This window comes from Mycteria americana, chromosome 5 (genome assembly GCF_035582795.1).
Source record: "Mycteria americana isolate JAX WOST 10 ecotype Jacksonville Zoo and Gardens chromosome 5, USCA_MyAme_1.0, whole genome shotgun sequence".
NCBI lineage: Eukaryota > Metazoa > Chordata > Aves > Ciconiiformes > Ciconiidae > Mycteria > Mycteria americana.
In genome coordinates, this window is record NC_134369.1 from 61,410,463 (window position 1) to 61,434,983 (window position 24,521).

At 41.6% G+C, this 24,521-nt stretch overlaps 1 long non-coding RNA gene across 2 annotated transcripts in view; it reads left to right on the plus strand.

The window, feature by feature from the left end:
- LOC142410667 (uncharacterized) overlaps positions 1–22,891 on the plus strand; it is a 65,450-nt gene extending 42,559 nt beyond the window's left edge. Inside the window, exons 3-4 of one of the 2 annotated variants that reach the window (XR_012776003.1) lie at positions 19,333–19,452; positions 22,747–22,891. This is a non-coding gene — a long non-coding RNA (uncharacterized LOC142410667). Of the gene's footprint in view, positions 1–19,332; positions 20,388–22,746 lie in introns of those variants that run through there. The other variant, XR_012776002.1, reaches the window with a different exon arrangement.
- The last annotated feature ends 1,630 nt before the right edge of the window (positions 22,892–24,521 follow it).

Here is a 24,521-nt window from a genome sequence, read left to right on the forward strand (position 1 = left end):
CGGCACCTGGGCAAACTCTGCTTACCACCTCCTACAGCAATTCAGGCACCATATCAAGACAAGCATGGGTCTGACTGCCTGCAAGCTCTCAGCAGAGCTCAGCTAGTTGACCTCAGGATGACAAACGTGGGGAGACAGGCTGGACAGGTCATTGCTGCCTCTTGCGTAACCTGTGCCAGTTCACCAATAAGCCACCCATAAGCCAGGTAACCAATAAACCTATGCTGGCAGTGTCTGTCTTCCCCACCTCTCCCCACATACCCCTCATAGGCAATGTCCCTTTACAGCACCACTGCCAGTCACACAGGATGCACAGAGGTTTCTTTCTACTTTTGTTCCAGCCACCAGGAGCTTCAACCCCTCTCCAGGTCAGGGAGGTAGCCCCAAGGCTACCAAGTATACTCATATGACTCCAGATCTCTAAGACAACACCATGGCTACTGCTCTCCCACTTTCTTCTTTCCTACCTACTCATCTGCTTCTTTGAAGTGTTTCCCCACATCTTCCCCCTCTTTTTTTAACCATCGCTATAAAGAGACCTGCCCACCCACCAGCCTGCAGAGAGGTCTGACTCATATACAACAGGCCCTGGGTGTCCCAACAGCACAGTGCTATTGCACACCACCTATACTATCAGAATACAGCATTTGGCATACAAAAGCCTAAGTGGTAGTATGCATGAAAAAAGTAAAAGCAGACTTGCTCACCAGCTCCTCCATAGCTGTGTCCTGATGAGGTCTGCAGGGTCAGTCTGCAAGGCGGGTGCCTCAGCTGCTGCTCCCCTGCAGCTGACGCAGGAGCTGGAGAAGCCCTTCACTGCCTGGAGCACTCAGGACACTGGTGGCAACATGGGGGGATGCAGGGGGTCACCATGGTGCCAGAGAGCTGTCGGTCCTTCTCCTAGGCACTTGCTTTCTGCTTTCAGAGCAGCATCTTCTTTCTCACCCAGGAGTAAAAGATCTCCACTCAGTTGTCCCCTGGCATCAGGCCAGGATCTTCACTGGCCTCAGGTGTCTTTCCTACACCAGGCAAACACCCTGATGAGAAGGCTCCTTACTTTTGGGCATACACCTCTGTATTTCACATCTGTCACGGGGGCAGGCCTGCGTGTGGCCAGGGCAGAAACCCTCCTGCAGAGGGAAGGCTCAGCCTCGTCCTTCCGGTGACCCGGCAGTGCTGCCCCCAGCCTCAACACCCCGGAGCTGCCCCATGCAGTGCCAGAGCACAAGGCTCTGCAGAAACCCTGGCCATGGAGTGAGGAGGCTGCCAGGGTGCGCCTGGGTGGAGATGGCTGGCAGGAGGCGAGCGGGAGGAAGGGGTCCCCTGGCAAGGTGGGGGGAGAGGGCACAGGAGCAGCACTCCACTGCTGTGCTGGGATAACACCATCTCAGCCAAATAAACTGCACCTCTGCCTGTCATGCTAGCAGATTTCCACCTCTCCTGCCACTCCAAGGGCTGCAGCTCATGGGAGGACATGTACTCTCTCAAACATCACTTGGAGCAGCCACTGGGGATAGTCTATGTTGGGTGCAAGGAGTCGAACTTGGCATTTCCTTCCTCACTGTGCTTCTGGAGAGGTTCCAGGAGCAAACCCTCCTCTTGGATTTTGTTTTTAAGGGAATCAGTTGATTCAAAAGGGAGTCTAAAAGCAATCTGGTAAAAGGAAACAGTGTGTAAGCAGTCAGTGTAGATTCGCCCTTCCTCCACTGCCTCATCTACAAAATTAAGTTAACATGATCTTCTTGAAGAGGAGGAGTGGTTGAAAGGGTTAAAAGAGGCAGGAAGATGTTTGAACTCTAAGAGAAATATTAAAAATCTTTTTTCAAACATATGAACACGTATTAAGGGGCATAGACAATAATCACATGGTTATTACACTGAGTTATTTAAACATGAACACAGTGCTTGGCAAATTAACATATAGAAAAATACTGCTCTGGTAGCTCAAATGATAATGGGACCTAATAGGATTTCCCTATCCCTAATTCCGCCGAATCCAAGTAAGGCTGATTTAAAAGTTGTAAATGTGCAGGAGGTGGCTTCCAAGACAATAAAAAGCATTTCTGTGCTCTGAAAAACAAGCCTTGAGGATGTGACAACACATGAAAAATTCCTTTAGCTGTGCCGCTTCTCAGCACGGTTTGGATGAGCTGAGGCTGCCCCAGCGGCAGCTGTTTCTTGTGCACCCACCTAAACCAGGAATATATATTTGTCATATCTTGCTTCATTTCCATATGCATTCTGCTCCTGTGGCTTTCTTGGCAGCTCCCTCTCATCTGGTCCTGCACCCTACCGCATCCACACACACGGAGCGAGTTCCTGGGCTGATGCACTTGCAGAGAACACGCAACGCTGCCAGGATGCACTAGGAGAAGCATCCCTGCCCCGGGTGGCTCCTGGGCTTGATCTCAGCAGGCTGCAACAGTGTTTGAGGCAGGCATGGAGGGAGGACAGAGAGAAATGGGCAAGTGAAAAGTAAGTAAGAAGTAAGTGAAAAGGCTCAGCCAGCAGAGACACAGCTGAGCTAAGTCTCCTGAAAATTCCTCAGAATATTAGAAAAAAGCAAGCTTCACAACACCAAAGGAGCACGTGTGCTCGCAGGGACATGCGTGTGTGTGTGTGAAAGGCATGCATATGCATGTGTACCTGTGGGGAGGGCTTGGGCACGTGAGTACGCTTGTGTGAATAGCAATAACCTCCCAGTTCCATTTCAATGCCATATCAAAAGTAGCACAGGTGATGAAATATATGGGTCTGAGTGTGGGAACTGGCATAACAGAATGAATCTGCACAGGCTCAGTGCAAGTCTTCACATTTAAAGAAGGTATTAGATTATATAGAGACAGATGCAAGTTTAGAAAGACAACAGACAGAAGCACTAAACAGTTTTGAGTGAAATCAACACTCATGGAAAATGCCAACATCCTGGCCTAAACACCTTGTTAGAAGTGATTGAATCCCTAACAGCTGTGGCAAAATGCCTTCACTTGCAAGTGTTACCGGTGGATAAGCGAAATTATCTTGCTATTGTTGCTATTTATGGCAGCACCCATAACAAACTAGCTGCTTTCCAAACAGATCATTCTCTGAAGAGCCTGCTACAACTGTTATGTGAATGTGGATGTAAAGTTATTTTCTTTTATAATACAAGTTACTCACTGTAGGCTTCAAAGTTCAAAAAGCACCGTGGTGGGTGAAACTGGAGTTAAACAACCCAAGGGCTATAACTGCATAAGGGATATAAAAGGAACCCCCTTATTGTGAGCACCTCTGTACAATAAGATTTTTAAAAAATAAGATTTTGAAAAGCATGTTTGACTTTAAATTCATACTTGAATTCATAAGAAAACACTGAGGTACTCTATGCACTAATGATTTTATTTTCTTTTATTACTGTTACAGTTTTTGTGAACAATAAAGTCATCAAATACTTCTGGGAATAAAAAGTAATAAGTGAAAGCTTACAGATTTAGAGAATAATATTTCAGGAATTTTGCCTCAAATAACCAGGTCTTTTATTTTTGTTGGTGCACCTAGAGTATGCACGAGAAAAAACAGTGGTGTTCTGTCAAATAAAAAGAGACATCTTTCTCATTAGGACTGTGTTTATCACGCTTTCAAATGTTCTACAAATCAATGCCCCTATTTGTCATTATAATTCAATATAATAAAAGCTGTCAAAACTGCTCACTTTGCTTGCTAGAGACAAATTTGCTGAAGTTTTGCAGCATGAGCCAAATAACACAGCACCAGATCCTCCAGCTTTTATTTCACTGTGCTCTAGGCAGTATTCCTACTGGTTTCTGTGTAAATTTTGCCTGAGTAAGGGCTGAAAGTTTCAGTTTTGAACATGAGACTTTTTTAGAAATAAACAGTCACAGAAATCCCGTCTACAAAGCACGTTGGGTGACTGGAATGGTACTGCTTGCGAACTTTATCTCTGAAATGCCAAGCTTATTTCCTACAGATTATTGCAAAATACAGACTAACTACATCCTTGATGAAATTCCCTTGAGGTCCATGAGGTCACCCCCAGGATTAAACACTGCCTGACCTTTTGCATACAGAGCTCAGAAGCACTGTATTTTGACGCCTACTATGCCTTCGGAGATGTTAGTCTGTTCCACTAAAAACAAAGATTATAGATCTCGTCCCTCATGGGAAGAGCTTTGATGAAGCAACTCTCTGTTATTACCTTGTCCAGAGACTCTCCAGGACCACACTATGTCCTTCTGGCAATAGACAAAATAGATAAAGCTATCACTCAAGGGCAGCCTTGAGTAACGGCTACATTTTCCATCATTTTAAAAGATGTTTTGATGCATTAAATAAAGAAAACATGTTGGGAGCTTTGTGTTGGGAATAGGTAGAGTGGGAGGTCATGTGAAAGGCAGCTGGGACAGTGGTTAGGCCAAAGGATTAGAGTCAGCTGCTCTTTTTAGTCTTCTCCACACTACTGACTTGTCCTGAGATTTGGAGAAGTCTTTTATGGAAAAGTCTATAAACCAGAGTCCCTCATCTAACTCTTCTGCAACTGCCTTTCTGCATCTGTGAAGATTGTAGCAGGTTATCACATCAAAACACTTTTACAGGCTCAGATAAAAGCTGCTGAGTATTAGCAGCTGTAGTGGCCAGTCAATGTATTTTTACCCCTTTTTGAATATGTGCCCAAAGATCGTTTCATGAGGATGTGTTCTACATCTGTAAATAAACACATGTCTCTGTAGACACTGGGACCTGGTAAGACCAGAGAACAGGAAAAATAAGATGAAATCTACTGGAGCCTTTATGGCAGCTGTGTGGACGGACTCCTCCCTGAGTTTTTACTCTGGCAATTATTTCTAACTTGGCATCCAGAAGTCAGCCTTGGCTTCCAACCTGAAAAAAAAAGCAGAGAGTTAGGCTAGCACACACTAGCCTCCTTCAAGCATTCAGGGTATTGTGCATGTGATAAAGGGTTGGATAAAACAGTGGCAAAAGTCTGCTATCTTCCAAGGCTCAGGAAAATAAACCACAAAGGCAATTCAACAAAGTCCTCTTTGTTCCTGAATAGAACCAACAAAATGAAAGGAATCTGGTGGAAGAGAGAAGGCAAGAAAGAGGTCTGCTGCAGGGAGCAAGTACAGACAGAATCGCTCTTTGCCGGCTCCTCTGACAGAGCAAGTGCATGATTATCACATGAGCCTCACAAAGACTGGAATTAAAGGGGCTGACTCGGCTGTCACATCGCTTAAGCTGCGCTGAGGTCAAAGGAGTTCAGACTAACTGAGGTCAGCCACACGCAGCCTGGGAAGCAGGGGTCTCTTTTTCTAAGCAACAATTGCTCAAGTTGATAAAAATAGATACCTGTAGCCCATGGTGGCTTATAAAGCTGTCCCTTTACACCGGATTCCCACAAAGTGCAGTATATAATCAATAGCACTCTGAAAAGAACAGAACCACAATGAAGGCAGTCAGATGGTCACTAGAAACAAGTGTAAAGGGAAAAACACACAAGAGAAGTCACCATCTGTGTTAGCCCCTAAAAGACCAAGGGAAAAAATAAGAAGTCTGAAATATTGGCACACAAGTATGATAAAAACCAAACGCAAACAGGTGTCAATGACATGACTGTAGACTGTAGAGGAGCCTGCTATTTGCAGACCTCTGCATCTCTTCTGTATATTACTTCATGAATCATGTCCCCAACAGAGACTTCTTGCAGATTTCCAGTGATGCCAGGGCTAGGGAAGAATGTCCCTGTGCTAAAAATAGTTCCTATTTTCTCCTATGCCCTCTGTCCCCTTTCAGCTTCCACTTCATATGATTCAGCTCCAAGAGAGGAGCATTGACCTTTTCTCACCAGGAAGATCAAACATCTCCACAGCTCTGATGAACCTTTTGGTGAGAGTGGAAAAAGGAGAAATGTACACACATCAGCTGTGTAGACACGTGCGGGATGTGTCTGGATACATCCTGAGACTCTTGTGTTTGAAAGCAAAACCAATATTCATCTCCTTCAGCATGCAAGCACAGAAAAGCACCTTTTGGTTTTGTTTTTTTTCTGGGGACTCCAACAGTGTTTGGACCAGGTCCATAGAAAAATCTATTAATTTTGTCATAGACATAGAACTATATCATGTTTACCATCATCATCCCTTCTGCATATAAGCAAGCTCAGGATGCTAGTGGGCTTGTTCCACTAGCACAGATTAAGTAATTGTATTTGCCCAACAAACTCATACTCACCTTTGTATCCTGATTTATGAATCAGGATTTTCCGTCTTGACATTATTTGTGGCAACAATGCCAAGTTTTTAAAATACCTTCTACAAATAAAGTCTGTGTCCCCTTCATTCCTCAGGTCATAACACTGGGGCTTCCTGGTAAACAAACTAGATCTACTGTGACACAGACAGAGTGAACAGAACCAGGTTTTCAAGCATCCCTCTGTCACACCTCTCTGTGGACAGGCAACTCGCTAAAACAAATCCTGAAAGCAAGCCAAAGAGGGAAAATTGCAGGACCTCCAGGGGATCTTCACAGATGTGTTCAAGCTGATAGTGCAGGATGAATCTGAGAAAACAAGTCCTTGCGTAAGCTCAGTTCTCCTTTACAACCTGTTAATGACTATGTGTTTACCTGTCCTTGAGGAAAGAGCCTCTACCGCACTTATCAAACCCAGAGGGATTCCCACTGTCCTCAAGGAGGTCTGGGTCAGAAGTTAAACTGAAATCTCCAAATGCACTATCTGTGCTTCATCATTTGACAGACTTTAGCCTGGAATTGATGTTCAGTGTCCAGTGTGCTGTAATAGGAGAGAACTGCCTTTTATATTCATTGCTGTTCTTTTAAACCAATTCTACTGCTTTTTTTCCACTCTGTTGCAAAGCTTGAGACAGTGCTGGTGCTGTGTCCCTTAGGTCAGAATCACCTTGCAGAAGGACATGCCAATGCCTGTTGTTAGTGTGTGTGTGTACGTGTTTAGGCCAGGTGAAGGACAACTGTCTCCACTGATGCTACCTTACAGGGTCCCGGAGGAAGCAACACAGAGTGAACTGCCAAAGCCAGCACCTTCAATGCTAGTGAAGGGAATGGCTAAATACTCAGACTGTGGAATTTGGGCTTTGTGATGCAGCTGGCATCCCGGGAGGCAGAAAGATGAGGAGCAGGCACTCCAATCATACATACAGCCTGGGGAAGGTGAGGAGCTTGTGCTTAGGGACCTGGAAGCTGTGCTTAGGGACCTGGGACTCCTGGCCTCCTGGAAGGCTGAGATCCACCTAACAGTAAGACTCTCTGTTGAGTGTTCTCCACTGAAAATGTTCTGGTTTTCTCTATAAGGAAGTTTATTTGTATCTTCAAAGCGATGGGGAGTAATGCGGGTTTCTCTTTCTGTGTGTTGTCACCAGCTCCTCAGCTCAGCGTGTCTTGCTGGTAACTTACCCGCCCATTGCAATAAAGCAGCCTTGGTCTTTCACACCATGTTAAAGAAAATAATCAACAGAGTACTTAAAGTAGGCTTGGCTTGACTGCAGATTTCAATTGAGTTCAGTAGTAAAAGGAAACCCTAGTAGTTCTACTTCCCCACAGCTAGCCTTGCTCAATGCCTAGTGTGAAGATAAATTATGTTCTTCAGTGTGTAGGATGAAATAAGAGTTGCTATCACAGCAGGATGAGGTTGTCAAACACTACTTACAGCAAACGCTAATTAGACAGCAAACTTTTGTTCCTATAGAAGGAAGGATTTTGAAAGTAGATAACCAAGCTGATCTTGGGGATATATCACTTGGGGCCACGATTCATGATCTATGTAGCCTCACTTAGTGCAAAGTATATCACTTTCTCTAACAGCCCTTAACAGGGACTTTGACAGAACTATTATTTTTTCCTCTGAATGATATATAATCAAATTCAGTTCTACAACTTCATTTTCAGTCATCTCTGTTCATTGTTCTTTTATTCCAAGTATTCCTTGGCATGGTTTAAGAACTACTGAAGTATTTAATAGCTGTTTAAAAGTAACAGCTATAACTACTTAGACTAGACATAAATAGAAGATGACTGAACGGGTCATTACCTTTACAAGAAAAGTGTTTATGGAGAAGGATTTAAGAGAAACAAGATTATAATCCAACTGCTCCATTATTCTCTGTGTTTTAAAGGAGAAAGCAGAGTGGGTTTGCAAAGTTAAGTACAGGATAAGACTATTCTGAGTCTAATAAAAAGATGAAGGTACTGTTAGAGAGAATTTGCAAGTTGCTCAGTCCTTGGAAAAGTCAAGCCACTTCTGGGGCTGCTTAGGTAAGGATTCTTGGTTCTAACATCCCAAGTATAATCAACATTTTGATTGTGATGCTTGGTCACTAAATGATGCTAGTTGTGAACAAGGAAGAATGTATTTTCCATTCAGATGGAGAAAGGAGGGGGAAAGGTATAAGATGGAGTGTCTCTGTTCCTTTGAGATCTATCCAAGACCTTAAGAAATCAATGGAAATCTTTCCATTGAGTTCACTGTGCTCTGGATCACATCCTTACAGGGCTCGCTTTGTTGTCAAGTCCATTCCTTCTTCCCCACTCTGTTGCTCAATTTGCTTTCTGCTGTTAGGATCTTTTTCCCAAATATTAATAAATTTGTATAATCTTTGGCCTCTAGCTGAGTCTTTCTTCTGTGGCACACTGTTGCACTGTATGAGTGACTGCATGGTTGAGGGTTGCTCTGGAAATTACTCATAAAAATGAATTGCCTGGTAATACCACAATTGTCAATATGTGTAGGTTGCAGCATCCCCCCTGTGGGCCATTGTAGCAGATCATAAAACCTCATTTCCAGGAAAGTTTCAAAACTTTTATTTTCTAAGGAACATTAATTATCAGAGTCCAGATGACCTGTCCCATTTCTCCATCCACTTCCTCTCTTTTTTTCCTCATCAGGCATGGTAGTTTGAAGGCAACTGGCAAGAGATCACATGTCAGGCTCCTGGTTTTATGCCCCGTTTTCCTATCAATGTCAGCTGAAGTGTTTAAAAACAGCAAGACTCATAAGCCTAATGCCCAAACCAATGTTTGTATGTAACCGTTTCCCCATTGTTAAACTTTTGTAACAACCGCTGATTTACAAGTCTGACACTTATGCAGACATATGCTTTGGCATTCTACAGGCTTCCCGAGACTCATGCCCTGCAGCACTGCTTGTTGACCTCTCCTTCAAACACAGGACTTTGAGGGATCATCACAATGGCCAAACCACTCTGGACCTACATGGTTGTGAAAACTCTAGTCATGCCCCCATCAGAGTTTACAGTGATGCATTTTTTCACTGACAAATTATATTCTGTTGAGACCAGAACTTTTTGCAGGTACTTACCAGTTCTTATGAAGCTCTTACCTGGGAAAGGTTCTCATGCCTAGGATGAGACTTGCAATACATCAAAGAGCAAGAAAACTGTCACCCTTCCCAGATAATCATCCTATGATCAAGGCACTGACTGGTGGCACAGGAGTCCAGGTTTCAAGTTTCTGTTCTGCAAGATGTCTGAATGTCAGAAACCTGCATCCCAGGCAAGCTTTCTGGCCACCAAACTGTCAGTTATTCTGAAGAACAGCTTCCTCAGTCTCTCCTGTTGGACCTGTTTTACTTTGTATAAATAATTAAACATTAATTGGAACAAGGACTTGAATTTAGACTGCCCATTGGACTATTGCATTGGTCTTTCTCCAGGTCGGTGAATAGGTAACTATTTGTACAAACTTGGTAAGTTGTAGAGCAACAGAGGTAGCAGAGAGGGTCCCAAAAACTCAAGAAAAAAACCCCCAAGACTCATGGTAAAGTCATTTAGTAGACTACAAAACGCCTGGTTTTCAGTCATTGACCTGAAGGAGGCAGAACAAGGACTACTAGCTGTTCTAGGGAAGGCTTTGTCAAATCATCTCCAAAGGTCATGCTTCCATCAAATTTTGAAAAGAGGCAATATTTGAAAGTCAGACTTTTTTTTTCTGAAGTGAAAAAACATAAATTCCTGTAGCTACACGATCCTCTAACAAATCCTTTGCATTAGGATGAAAGTGTTAAGCATCTTCAGCATCATGATAGCTTGATTCTTAAAGTTTCTGAAACCTCTGCCCCAGACATGAAGAAGGACCTCACTGTTCCAGTTCTGAGTGGAGTGATTTGTTCCTCTGACACTCTTCCCAGCTTTAGTGGCATTTTTCAAACGAAGGCTTAAGTCTATTACTTACATACTATATTCACATGGTAAATATGACAGTCACATATTTAGTCATACAGAAAGGTAAATGAAGGCAATCAGAAAAGTTCAGTGATTGGTGTAAGATTACCATAAAAGACCATATAAAAGGTAAGACAAGAACTGGGGAGGTTGAACCTAATCCTCTTACCTACCCACTAGATAATGTTCCGTAATAACTTTAACGTTTAAAATGGTGGTCGAAAACATTTATTTTCAAACAGCTCTTTGATAAGGAACTTTGATTAATCTCTTTGATTAGGAACTAAAATCCATTTTTTAGACAGATTCACCTCTCTATAAGCATTTGATATCAACACGTTGTATTCTTGTAGACCATGCAAGGTTCTGCTTTTTCGTTAATGTCATATAATACTTCATTTTCATAAGCACTTGTATAAATTCCATTAAGAGTTAACCAACTAAAATATACAAATATGTGGGAGGTTTTATGAAGAACTACAACTTCAAAAGGAGTTGGTTTAGGAGTCATGACCTTATTTTTTGCAATAACTTATGCATCATGAACTTACGTAATTGGCAGCAGATAACATATCACACTCTCAGTTTTATGTCCTTGGTTTGACAACAGTGTCAATTGAAGTATTTGCTAACTGCAGAACTAATAGAGCCTCATAGTTGAAAATGTTTTCATTCCAAAACTGATGTTTGTACCAAAATATTTCCCATTTATTGTTCTTTTTTAGCAATACTAAATTCAGTATCAGAAATGGATAGGGGTATACAGATAATTTTGAACATTAAAAAAATCTTTCTGAATACTATTTATCCTAGCAAAATGGAAGTTTCTGAGAAAGAAGAATATATATCTTTCTAATTAAAATGTCATCAGAAAGCACAAAAGCACACACATGAAATGGCCTCAGAGCTCTAAATCTTTGTTATCTTTTGAGCAGGAGTCAATGTTAAGATAAATTATTGGGAAATGACTGACCTGGATTGAAAAACACTTTAGTAGGGTAGGTTTGAGTCTATTTCTTCCCTTTCCCAGAGACTGCATTGAGCAGCAGCCAAGAGGCAAGGCTAGACTGGTCCTCTATGTTGAAACTGGACACCTGTACCATCCACTGAAAAGGTTAATCCTCTTGGGACACTAGGATCTTCATAAGCCACAGCAGAAAATGCATAAAGTAACAAATCATAATACAAAAGGGAGGGGTTTAAAAGGAACCTTAGTGAGTTAAGGTCCTTAACATCCATTTAAATTTAATGGCAAAGAAGCCCGAATTTACTGAGGCTCTTTTTGAGTGATCTGAAGCTTAGGAGTGGGACTTGTTTGCAGGGGTTTGGCTCTGAAATGTGTATTTTGTGGGGAGCAGTTCTGTTTCAAGACACTTAATAATTCACAACAGTGTACAACATAAAGGAAGAGAATGGCTGCAATTTTATTAATTCGAAGTTTTCTGCTTGACCAAATTACAAGTGAGTGGCAGGAAACAATCATATGCCATCAGTTCAGTAGAGCATTTGCTATTATGTCTCATCTGAACCTTAATTTAAACTGACCTGAAGAGAACCAGTTACGTGGTTTGAAATCTGGCTAACAGTAGATTATCACCAGCAATGTAGATTACTTGGTAGACACCATTTTTAATTCAACTTTATTGAAAACTTTTAGTATCTGGGAGACTAAATTGCCATCAGTGAAACTCCATGATGTAGCTAAACTAGGAGAAGTTATAAATAGCAGCCACAGAAGAGAAAAAAATTATAGTGAATAGCAGGAGGAAGGACAGAAAAGTAAAACTGGGAAAATTGAAACTGATATGCATAAGAAAAAGAGACACACATTCATCAGGTGGAAGAAATGCAAGGAGGTGCAGTACCGAAAGAAACCACAAATATAGCATGAGGGACTGCACTGTCACACAGCAAGAAAACAAAGCTCTTTGGAGCTGTTTGTACAAAGTTTGTCACTCCTGAACAGATATGGTGGTGCACTTTGGAATCATAGGGGAAACTGGGCTTGAAGGGATGTCATAAACTGACCAAATCCATTCCTGTTTCTCTGTGCAGGAACAACTATATCTACCTTATTCCCAAATTCGGTTTTGTTTAGCCTTTTCTTAAAAACCTCTCATCATGGATTTTCTTCAACTTCCACAGTGCTTCACTGCCCTTATCATTACAAATATTTTCCTGAGGTCTGACTCAAATCTCTCTTGCTGCTATATAACAATGCTTTCAGCTCTGGACAACACACACACACAAAAAGATCTGGATTGCATAATCTGCATTAGCATTTCAGTTCAGACCAGAAGGGCACTTTTTCTTCAAAACTGGAGAAGTCTCCAGATCATCCCTACTCATTATGCTCTGGTTCACACAACAAAGCAGTCTCAGACTCAGAGACTTTCAGAAAAAACTAAATTAGAAAGTGTGTTCCAGGAGTGCATCTAATGGTCTCCAACCAGTACATATATCCAGTTTGAGGGACCAGCCCAGAACTATCCAAAAACCTTAAAGCATGCACACGTGTGGAAGTTAAGCCCTCAGCACTAACCATTTTACTCTACAGGTCCTGTTTTGCATTCACCCCGCACTCTTACTAGGCCACACTACTTGCTAACATGGATATAGCTGCTGGCAAACATTTATTGAAGAACAGCAAAAGCTGTGATGGGATGGAGGAACTGATTTATTAGGAAAGAGCAGGCCAGATACACGAAGAAGGCAAAAGGAATTTTATAGCCATCATTTGCCCTGGTCCCTGTGATATAGAATAGTTATGGTCATGCAGCTGTGCAGCCCTTTCCTCTGGGATGACCAACACCCCAGGTTGGTCAGCTTGAGGACACAAAGGTGAATTGTAATAGCCAACAACCACATAGACTTTAAGAATGTCAGATTTTAATTTGGTATCTCAGAATGTAACCAAGGATAAGATGCAATTAAGATAAGAAAAAAATAAATACTTAATTTCAGAAGACAATGTACTTGCATGACGTCTTTTAAACAATGGAACAGTCTCCCAGACTCTTCCCAGTAATGGATCCTATTTGCTTGGTGCTTTTATAGCCAGATTGGCAAATGCTAGAAAACAGCCTGCAGGATATAATCTTGCTCTGGCAAGGAGTTGGGCTGGATGATCATTTCCATCTAAGCTTCCCCTCAATTCAGGGTAAAGTTTTGGAAGCAGGATCTCTTTCTTCCTTTGTATTTGCCATATGAAACCATGTATCAGCTGGAGCTCCTAGGTATAACACTTAGCTGCAACAAGTGCCGGTTAGAGATCTTGAGGTCCGACACAAACCTCCTTAGAGATGACTGGTTTGTCTCCACTGATTTGGGGACCCTCAGAACAAGCCTCTGATCCTCACAAAAATGGATGCATATCTGCAAATGTGTGGGAAGTCAGAGCCACTCTTCCTTCTTAGTTACCCAAGTCGGCAAGAAGCAACCCAGCCTTGGCACAAAAATTGTGCAGCTCTGTTAACAGGTTACTTTGCCTGAGCTAATATTTCCTGCTAAATCGTGTCAGGCTGATGCAGTGATACAGCCTCTGGATTCCAGGTGACTTGTACTTTGTCAGCCTGCTAGGTGCTCAGAGGAAGTTTGCACCTGCTCTCGTAGAAATGTCTTTATTAATCTCTATGTTAATAAGAAAAAAAAAAAAAACAAAAACAACTTCTCCCTTTTGACTCATTCCATGTGCCTCATCTCTTTAATGCCTGTCATCAGACTGTCAGTACACTGAGGCATGAATCACCTTTATTTAGTGTCTAATACAGAATCAAGCACCTCGACCCAACAAATGCAACAGAGACCAAGAGAACTGCACTGAACTCACAGTCAGCAGTTGAGAGTTTTGCTGGTTCTTTGGGGCCAGCTTGTCCTGTTAAAATTTCTGTAATGTTGAAACTTCTTCTCTAAAAACTTGTTTCTTAAAAATGTCCCAGTTTAGCCACCCGTAAATGGAGTCATCTAAGCCTTACAAGTAATTTTGAAAAATCACAGCCATGTTCTTGAATGGAGAGGCCACATTCTTATTTCAGCAGTATGGATGTAAATTAGAATCCCTCCTTCTCTCTTTCTCAGAATCAAAGAACAATGCTCTTTAGAGGGCTATATATTGTACCCCTTCAACACACATACATGCACACTAAGACCAAGACCACCAATAGCAAATGCAGAATTATTTATTGCCATGTGAAAGATAAGTACACACAACAGAGCAAATAGAAAAAAAAACGGAAAATGAGTTTTGAAATTAAGATTACAGAGCAGAAATAACGGAGAAGCACTTAAACATATTGCTGCCCCAAGCGGGTGCAAATTTCAATGGAAAATAACTACCAAATGTTTCCAAAGCCAACCACAGAAATTAAATAAGATTCAACTTAAACTCAATTTATTCTGAAGATTTTGTTTTTATAGAGGCACACATGCATGTAGTATTCATGGTTATTTCTCAAAAATTAAACTCTTCTGGGCTCGAATTTGTGTAACACCAAAAAAGGGTTTTAAAAAGAGAAATCCCTCTATTCTGTGAAACAGTTTCTGGGAACTTTCCTGGAAATCCCAGTAAGACAAGCCAAAGAAAATTATCTATGGGGAATTGCGATTGTTGCAGCAAATATGTGCTTATACTCTGATTCATTTAATTAAGCCCTTCAAGTGAATAATGGGATACAAAACAAGGGACATACTGAAGAAGAGTAATCAATCTGTAACAAGATCATACCAGTTATTAACTGTACATTATACAAATGTAAATCCAGATCAGCAAAAAAGCCCTACTGCACTTACATATTATGATTTTTCAATAGAGGCTTTAAAGCAGCATTTGTCAATGGTGTTAATTTTAAATTATATGACTAGTGACAACACTGTATACCACCCAAGATTTTAGCATGCTGGGAAAATCTCATTTCTCTTTTGAAGTTTTATTTCAAAAAACCCAATCATTTCTGAAGGGTATTAATGGGGACAGAGTGAGAGAAGAAACACACACAGTGAAGAAGTTAAAATAAAAAAATAGATGTATAACAGACATATTAAACATCCAGATTACAAAGCCTGGGTGGCTATTCATTTCTATTTCCCTTTAAATGAACAGTAATGTGTGAAAATTGTACTAGGAAAATAGAAACTGTTCTCTCATAAGCAGTACTGCTGTTTTCAAACAACAACTGCACTGTTAACACATTCATTTGTATTGTACTGTATTAGTAATAGTCAAAATTTGTTATGAACTTGTGGTTATTCAGTGAAGTTCATTGATAGCCTCAGTGAATTCCTTTTGGACAAGCACATAAGACACTCAGCAGCTATGGAACTGTGGCTATTAATGGAATTGTCTTCGAGTAGGTCTGCAGTTACATCTGGGTGAAGACTGGTCTCCAGTGGTCCACAAGTAGATGTACATCTACCCCTGCTTATTATGGTACAGTTTGGAGGAACGCCACTTTGGAGAAATGATATTAAATTGTGGGAAGAATCTGTAACAGGAAGAAGTGCAGGACTCAAAGATGGAGACTGAGATGCTGCTAAAGTTAGAAATGATGTTGATAACCTTTTAACGAAGCGCAGCAACACAGAGGAAAAGAGAAGCACGTGCTTCACGTTAGTTTCTGCTGTTTCTGATGCACCATTCATAACACCACCACAACTAAGGCATGCCAGCTGGGACCAGGACTTCCAACATACTTTTAAAAAGTATGTTATCTCTCAGTACGGCCTTGAAAATTTGCCTTATTCAAACCTTGAGTGCCTCAGCTTACTCATAGTTTCCCATGACATTTTGATGTTCAAGTTATGTATGATACCAGGTTGGATGAGATAAAATAGGCCAGATGAACAAATTTACCGCACTTCATTTTTCCCACTAAAAAAAAAGAAAAAAAGAAATACATATTTTAAAGAGAAGAGTTACATTTTGGGCACCTGCACGCACATTTATAGCACTATCCAGTTACAAATATGGCAAATTCTAGGACAGTTTTACACAGCTCAATTAGAGCAGAATAGGAAGTAAAAATTTGCACCCCACTCTTCAAATGCACACAGGGAGAGAAATGCTGCATTCGAACAATTTCTCTGTCTTATATGGAAGGGATTGGCTTCACCCCCAACACACAACATATCTGAACTGGCAGAAGGCTACTAGTAACCGCTTTAATACTGTCATCGTCATGTACTTCGGGACACAAATGCCCAGGCTAAACTCCAACATTACATTGTTCAGCCCTCGAATAGCAAAAATCCATCTAGAATTAAAAAATGGTACATTGAAATAACATACAGTAAGTAATGAATTTTGCAGTCCTTACTTAGCAAAACCATTTCCTCACATCACCTTTCCCAGAAAGTGAAGGCTGCAATATAATATACGGCGCTAAATTAAACCTTACACAAACATTACTGACATGTACAGATGTACACTGCTTCAAGTGCTTACTCATCGTATGTAATTCAAGCAAACGGCAAGTTATTGGGGGCCAAGGGCAAGCATTACAAGAGGATTTTTCAGCTATTCAGAGCTGTGAATCAAAGGTGATGTATTGTTAAATTGAATGTCTATACAAGAGGGCTGTGGTTATGGAATTTGATGGCAATGAGCACTGCACTGAATGTAAATGTCACCTTATTTATCATCCCTTATTATTTTTAGAATGTTCATTGCAAGGAAATATACTTAAGCAACTTTAATTCTATACTAGAAAGATCTCTATAAGAGAAAAAGTTGATTCCAGAACTTTTCAGAAAGAACATTTTTAGTTTCTACAGTTTCCACAGCTGGGAAAAGAAGCACCTATTCAACTACAGTCTATAATAGTATTTATGATATCAGGTCACTTTGGGATACTGCCATGCAGGTGTTTAACTGATTACGGCTTGCTTTCCTAATGGAAAAAATAATGCATCAAACACAAAATAAAGTAAATCATTTTTACACACAGAAAGGAGGATAAATGTTTTATAAAGGCTTTCTCTGACTGATTATTGCTTAGAAATGAGAAAAAGCTCCAAACACCTTCAAAAGCGATTCATTAAATGCTGGTGGCTGCATCACTGCCTCTTATTGCCACATGCTCGAATTTGATCATCTCCTATCAAAGACCAAATGGCCAAAGTGACGGTGGCACACACTAGTTAAGCAACATCTGTCCTGATTCCCCAGATGAGATACTGCGCACCGAAAACAGGACTGCTCAGTACAGGACCCGTCCCTGTTTTCTCAGTACGCACACTCTTGGTTCCCCTCTAAAATGGGGTCATACCCATGGAGCCTGCTAGGCCTAAGCTTGGGTGGTTCTTGACGAGAGGTGACTATTAGCACCAAAATATTCCCATTAAACCACACAGATCTAGGATCCTCCCCTTCTTGCTTCTTAATTGTCACCATGACAATGTCAACACTTAAATCACCAGTACTGAACATATGCGAGATGTGGCCCAGTTTGTATCCCTTGGAGTTGTTACCTAGATTGCTTTCAGATGCACTATTGCATTTGGTTTATATTTCTTAGGTTTTCTTCTCAGCCATAAAGCTGGAGAGAGGGGATGGGAATAACACTGGGAGAAGACAGCCCTCGTGGCATAGAGAAGATAGCAACATAATACCCACTTCTTTGGGTAACAGAACAAAACAGCTTTAAAGGCCAGCTCCAAAGCAAGCCACTGTTGAAAGGGGCTGACCTCATGCCAAGCAGCAAGTGCTTGTTGCAATATCTCTCTGGCATCTCACTTGAGAAAGAGGAGCATGATTTATTGCAAAAACTGGGGTCATCTACATATAGGAAACACCATTACAGCAGAGTTAAGCAAGGGGGAATATTCCTAATAATGGAAATCTAAACCTTTAATATTGTAACACTTTTAATATTAAGATACACTCTTAGTGTTAATTTAGCCTAAGAGTAACTATTTCATGAGCACAGTGGTATTTTTAAGCAAAGCTTTTCTATTTTTTTAAAAAGATGTTTACGGCAGTTAAAGAAATACCACATTTTAAAGGTACATTTCTAATTACATTCTGGCAGAACCTTATCTGGAAACACTACCAGCACTACTTTGACAGCAAAAGCTGTGACAGTTTACATCAGCTAAGGTCATCTGCTGTCTGCTGATTATCACAATCAAACATCATTACAGGAATATGGTCAGCAGAGACGACATAGAAAACTGGGGTGCAAAAAACGGGAATGAGCTTATGAAATCTGTGGGTGTACAGAATAGTACTGGGCTATTTCACTGGAAGAACTGAATGACTTCAAGGACTGAAGCAATACAAACAAGATGAAATCCAGAGTTGCCTAGCTCAATTTCATGAAGCTGGCAGCAAAAAATATCGCTATAAACTGGGCACTTGCCAGCTACATGTGGAGGAGAAAACTCTAGATGGTTCAGTCAAATTCAGGGTTAGCATGAGCCCCTAAAGAGAGGCAGCTACGGTAAACAAGTCCAATTCAAAAACACACAAGGTATTTGCAGCAGCAAGGGATGTGCTGGTCATACGTCACTGGAATACTGTGTAAAATTTAGGTCACCCCTTTCAAGGACAGACACAGCTGTGCTCCATATGGGGGAGATCCACAGCCACAGCCCTGTCACACAGCCCCCGAGCATGTGCCTGGGCTCCCATGTTTGTGTCTGGGAAATCCCATGCCATGCACCGCATGAGCAGGAAATCCAGCCTGTGGGAAACGTGAACGACGCAGATGGCCAGCGAGTGCACAATCAGCCGATGCTCTCGGGTTGCACTAGGCTCACCAAGATGGGTTGACTCCACGGTGCTTTGGCCAATACAGTGGAGAGGCTCCAGAGCTACCGTACATCAACTTTTCATTTGTCCTTTGGGTTTCAGGTAGGTCCAAGCTGTATTGCACAGCACCGACCAAATAACACAGCGCACGTAGGGTACACCCAGCGTGTCCCTGACGTGCCAGGCTCATTGTCCAGGTGTTCAGCTGTCAAGCTGCATCTGTGTTTGTCCATGACTTCCAGACATCAACCAGACTGATGAGAACGATTGTGCTGAACCAGTGACCGTATGTCGTGCCAAGCAGTGCTAATGCAAGGAAAATAGGAGAGGGTAGAGCCATCTCTTGTTCTCCAATTAATCTCTTCATATATGATGCAGGAAAATGGACTTGACATGAAACAGGTGCAGAAGATTGCTTCTAGGAGGACCAGAGAAATGGAAAATCCATCTCATGAGAAGAGACTGTGAGCACATCTGAATAAACAGGTGCAGACCGAGGTGAGCCTCAGTTGGCTTTGTACTGGCCCAGAATCCATATAGACTGAATTAACACGGTGCTAATGAAGTCTCCAGCAGAACTCACCAGCTCAGGCTTAGCATTACACTGGCATGGCCCTATAGGCACCGGGAGAGGCCAAATTTGCATCCCAGCTCACTCAGATCGTTAGCAGAGAGAGCCTGAATCTGCCTGCCCTCATCAGTGCCGATACGCCCCACGAGTTTGGCTCGTTAGCCCCGGTGGAGCGGTGCCCAAGGGGATGGGACTGCCTTCTGTACCACACCGAGACAGGGGAGACAGGAAAACTGCCTCAGCAAAGAGACAATGTTGGCATAAGAACAAGCGGGTGTAAATCCGCCATAGATACTAGATCCTGGAAGAGCTCTCGCAAGTAATGGGGGCAAAAATGTAACTAACTTTAAGGTGATCCTTGATGCTTCTGAACAGAACCCTGTAACACAGGGGTGTCTGAAATACTCCTAGATGCCCTGTAAGACCCCACCCTGAAAATCCCCATTAGCTGTGAACTGCAAACCAAAATCCAATTGAAATCAGAAATTTAATTAAAAGCAGCTCTCTGAGCTGGCTGCTGGCAGGCGTTACGCTGGTAAAAAGTGACAGCTGCTTCGTTGGCAGCGCAATGTCGAGGACTGTAAAAGAGGCCAAGGAACAGGCGCGGGCCACCACTGCCCGAGGACCACCCTGCTTTGAAGAAGGTATTTGTAAGAAAGGCTGCAGAGCCTTTTATCTATGCTTTCATCAGCTAAGATACTCTGCTCCTACTTTAATTTATATTTTGCTGCTGTCTTCCTTTTTTTTTTTTTTGTTCAGTGGGAGCATAATGCCAATTAAAATTAGTTAAGAAAAAAAAGTCATTTTTTCCAAATACAAAATCATTGTTCTTAAAAAAAATGTTCCCTCAGTACCTAGTAAATCCAGGGTTTGTTTGCAATAAATATGCATTTCAGAACTCTTTTGCCTTTCTATGAGTGGGCTTAGATCCCTCTGATCCATTTTATTTGCATATGTATTCCCTGCTTTGTGTAAGTATATGATTCCTGTTAAAAAAAGGGGTTGTGAATACCTTTTCTAAAAAAGCACCATTTTCTTGTTTTAAGAAATTCAAACTCGGTTTCAGGTAAGAACTAGTAGCAAGGGATTAGTACTATCACAAAATCAATTCTATTAAAATGTCAGAAATAAAAGTACAGTTGGATTCCGGGGAGCAGGTTTGCACATATGTTAATATTCAGAGGCAATTTGTGGCCCTTAAATCAAGTTTCACAGAGGATGGTGGACCGCTCCAGGTATCCACAATAATTCACGCACTGAGAAGAGTGAATTGGAACCCAAAATTTAATATCTAACTTTAAAGTAACCATTTAATCTTTGGGGTTTTTTTTTTTTCCTGCCAGAGCTTCAGGTGGAAATGATGTGCCCTGTGAAATGATGAGCTGTATCACATAGCGATGCTTGTCACAGTTTTTCCCTGTGAAGATACTGTATTGCTTAGTCTAAGAATAACTTTAAAATTCACAGAAAGTAAGAACTGTTGAGCAGCTAAAAATAAAAAGTCATAGGAGGACGCGCTGTTAGACATAAACATTGAGACCCTTCGAATCAACTTGAGCTATTGAGCTAACCTAAACATTTTGGGTCAGATCCTGATCCTAGGGAATTCAAAATGATTTGTGGTGAGAACTAATGTTTCTCCCTTTATTTCTGTTTTCCTGCTAATGAGTATCAGATACAACGTCGCAAGACTATTCTGTAAACAAAGTGCAAAATTAATCATTTTCAGAGGAACATTTTATTCACAGTAGGCTGTGTAGGGAAGGAATTAAGCCTAAGTAAATAAACAATGAAGGTAAATAAGAACACACAGAGAAAGTGAAAAGATCATCAGAAGATGCCAGTTAAAAAATTACTGGATATATGATGAAAGCAAAATATACAGCTTATGAGGAAAATTCCACGACTGAGTAAAATGCTGAGTAATTTCATCTGAGCATTAAATTATTTGCAATTTCCTGCATAAAAAGAAAAAATAGAACAGAAATTCAGGCCCTTGTTACGCCAAAGATCTTTTCTTCATCCAAGAGCAGAGAAGCAAGCAGGTTTACACAATTTTGTGTCAATTAAAATATTCCATATAAACAATGCATACTTGTCCAAACTAACTGACTTCCACTTCCAATTCTTTCTGGGCAAAGTTCTAGAAAGAAATACTGCACTGCAATATAAAATAAGCAAATTGCATCTATTTTGGAACAAGTGAAGAATTACATGCAGTTCAGATTCATCAAAATCTTTCTATCTGGCTGCAGAGGCCTATTATTAGGATGTGTCAAACCTGTCCAGAAACTTCTTTCTACTATTGATAAATAAGCCACGCATTAAATTAGGAGATTAAGATGTGTATTCCTTCCAGTTCTTATGTATGTTTAGTCATTAATCCAAAACAACATTGCCAAACCCTGACCACAGAAATAGTAAAAATAAATACCAAAGGTCTGGGAAGAGAAATCCTGAGGTCACAAAGAGAAGGTAACTTCAAGGGAGTATCCTGGAAATTAAGACTTATAAATCATCATGGGCTGAAAGAAACAAATTTCAGCAATTGCATAATGCCATTTTACATGGCTAAAAATAATAAGAGTCATGGTACAAACGCCAGGAAAAAAATCACTGGAAAACTTCACAAACATTTATGTTCAAAGAGAAGGCTTGAAGCAAGCGAGTTATTTGATGAGAGCCTCAGTGCACAGCGATGGGGCCTTCTAGCCTCCTGTTTGGCATGCCACTTGCTTCGAACAGGTCTGTCATGCTTAAAGCGATCATTTACACAAAACCAGACCACATTAGGTATGTAATATACATTTTAGTGATGTTGGGGATAAAAGGTCAGTAGATTAATCATCTCCATTCTATATTCAAAAGCAGGCTGATACTCCTGCCTTTCTGAATAAATGTCTCTATTCTTGCTAAAGTATTTGTTCCTCCACTCTACAGCTTATTCAAAACCGTTAAACCAGTGCTGGATAAAACCGTTATATTGTAGAAAATGAGGGTCACCCTGAAAAAGATTACCCTAGACATGATCCCTAAAGATTTTCCTTGAATAAATGTTTCTTTAAATGCTATTTTTCCTGCCTTCCCCTCTGAGTCTGTTACAGATTGAAAATTCAAATGTGTATGTCAGTTCAGGCAGGGCACATGCAATTGCCTGAAAACCTGAGAATTATTAAATGATATTATTTTAAGATTCTTTATATTTTACTGCACTTGCTAAGGAAAGTGAGATGACGGAAACCGCACCCGGAGTCTTCAGCCCTCCTTTTGTCTGTTATCATGCTGCATGGCTTGGGCAAAATCCTGATCACAAGGAAGGCACCGGGAGTTTTGCCACTGATCGCTCACGGCTTTCACCACACAAACCTCGGGGTCTGAGAATCAGCCTGTAACAAAGACTGCCAGGCAGCAGTGAGACTTCCCCATGGCAAGGGAGCTCAAAGGAGTGGTGTTTCCTTTACCCAACAAAGCCTTGAGTCTGTCAACTCCAAAGTATCCTCTTAACATTTTGAGAAAATACTCTTGCTGTGCTGCCGTTTAAAAGATGAAAAACTAACCTTAGTTATCAGCCTGCTGTTCTCATCTCTCTAAACAGTGTTAGCGTACTGAAATTTGCTGTCATATGCTGAAACATACTCTGTTATAAAACACTGCACGTGGTGAATTTTGTTACAATCTTCTCAGATTTAGATTCAAGCAAATTGCATCTCCTGGTCCTCCTCTGCATCACACCTGAAACCGGTATGAACAAAGACAACGGAAGAAGTATTTTCACTTTCTGCCAAGGACTTCATCTGTATTCAATGTGTATAAAGTTGCCGCTTAAGTATAACTCTATGGGGTTCCACTTCTGGACTAGACTGTTGTCTTTGCTGCAGAGCGAACCATTCAGATGACTATAATTATACCGTACTACCAGGGGTCCAGCCTGAGCTCTTGAGCCACAGCAGCTTTTGAGCAGTTTGCTTGATGGGTAGCAGAGATGTGCTTGGCACGGGGGTTTGTGGATAATCTGATTTCCTCCTGCTGGAGGAAGTGTTTTAGCAGCTGCTGCTGAAGTTGGCATTGCCGGCTCACCCCAGAAGCTGGCTGTGCGCCCCATTCGGCTCCGTTGCCCAACAGGACCTTGTGACAGCCACTGTCATTTCCTGTGCATCTCCTATACTCCTCCACTACACAAAAGGGTAAGACTATGTACATTTTCCTTCCAGTGAAGCTTGTTCAGGAAATTTCTGCTCTTAACACATTCTCACTACGCAGTCCCACCCAGGGGCAGTTTGATAACGTTGCTAAGGCAGTCTGATGGGATGGTCCTGTTGCCCCTGCCTTAGCCGCTTGCTGGGCCATTTCTCTTGTGCCTTCTCCGCATCGCACATGTGATCATTTCCTTTTGTCATGAGCCAGTTTAGCAAACTAACCTGTCGGGAAATAACTCATTTTTCTAAAGCCAAACTTTTCTGCCGCCTTAGTCCCCAAACCAGGTGACTGCAGGTCACCGCAGGATCACACAAGACACAGCGCAAGCCGGAGTGAGGAAGGAGTCATGGGGTGGAAAGCTGCACCTTTTGGCATTCATCAAGTGGCAGCGTAAGCTGTGCTATTACACGCTATTTTAGGGGTCCTAAAGTAAACTCAGTCACCAAAATGGTCTGGGTTTAAAAACAGAGTTCTTTAATCCAGAACCTTTTGGTTATCTAGTTTCTACCACAGCCTGACAGGCTGCTAGCACAGCGATGGCACTAGTGAGCAGCAGTGTGGAGGCAGGTGCAGAAACCCATTAACACACCGGGGAACTGTACACTTGGTCACACTGCAAAGCTTTGGTAGGTGGCTCACAGACTCAAGAAAATGTTGGTTTCCACTTACTCAGGGTGAGTCCTGAGTGTTGCACTAACAAACAGACCTGTAGCTGTGGAATCAGTCCTCCCTCTAAATTTAACAATTCCTTCCCAGTTCAACACAGAGTCAGCAAGAAGTGGGGGAAAGAAACAAGCTT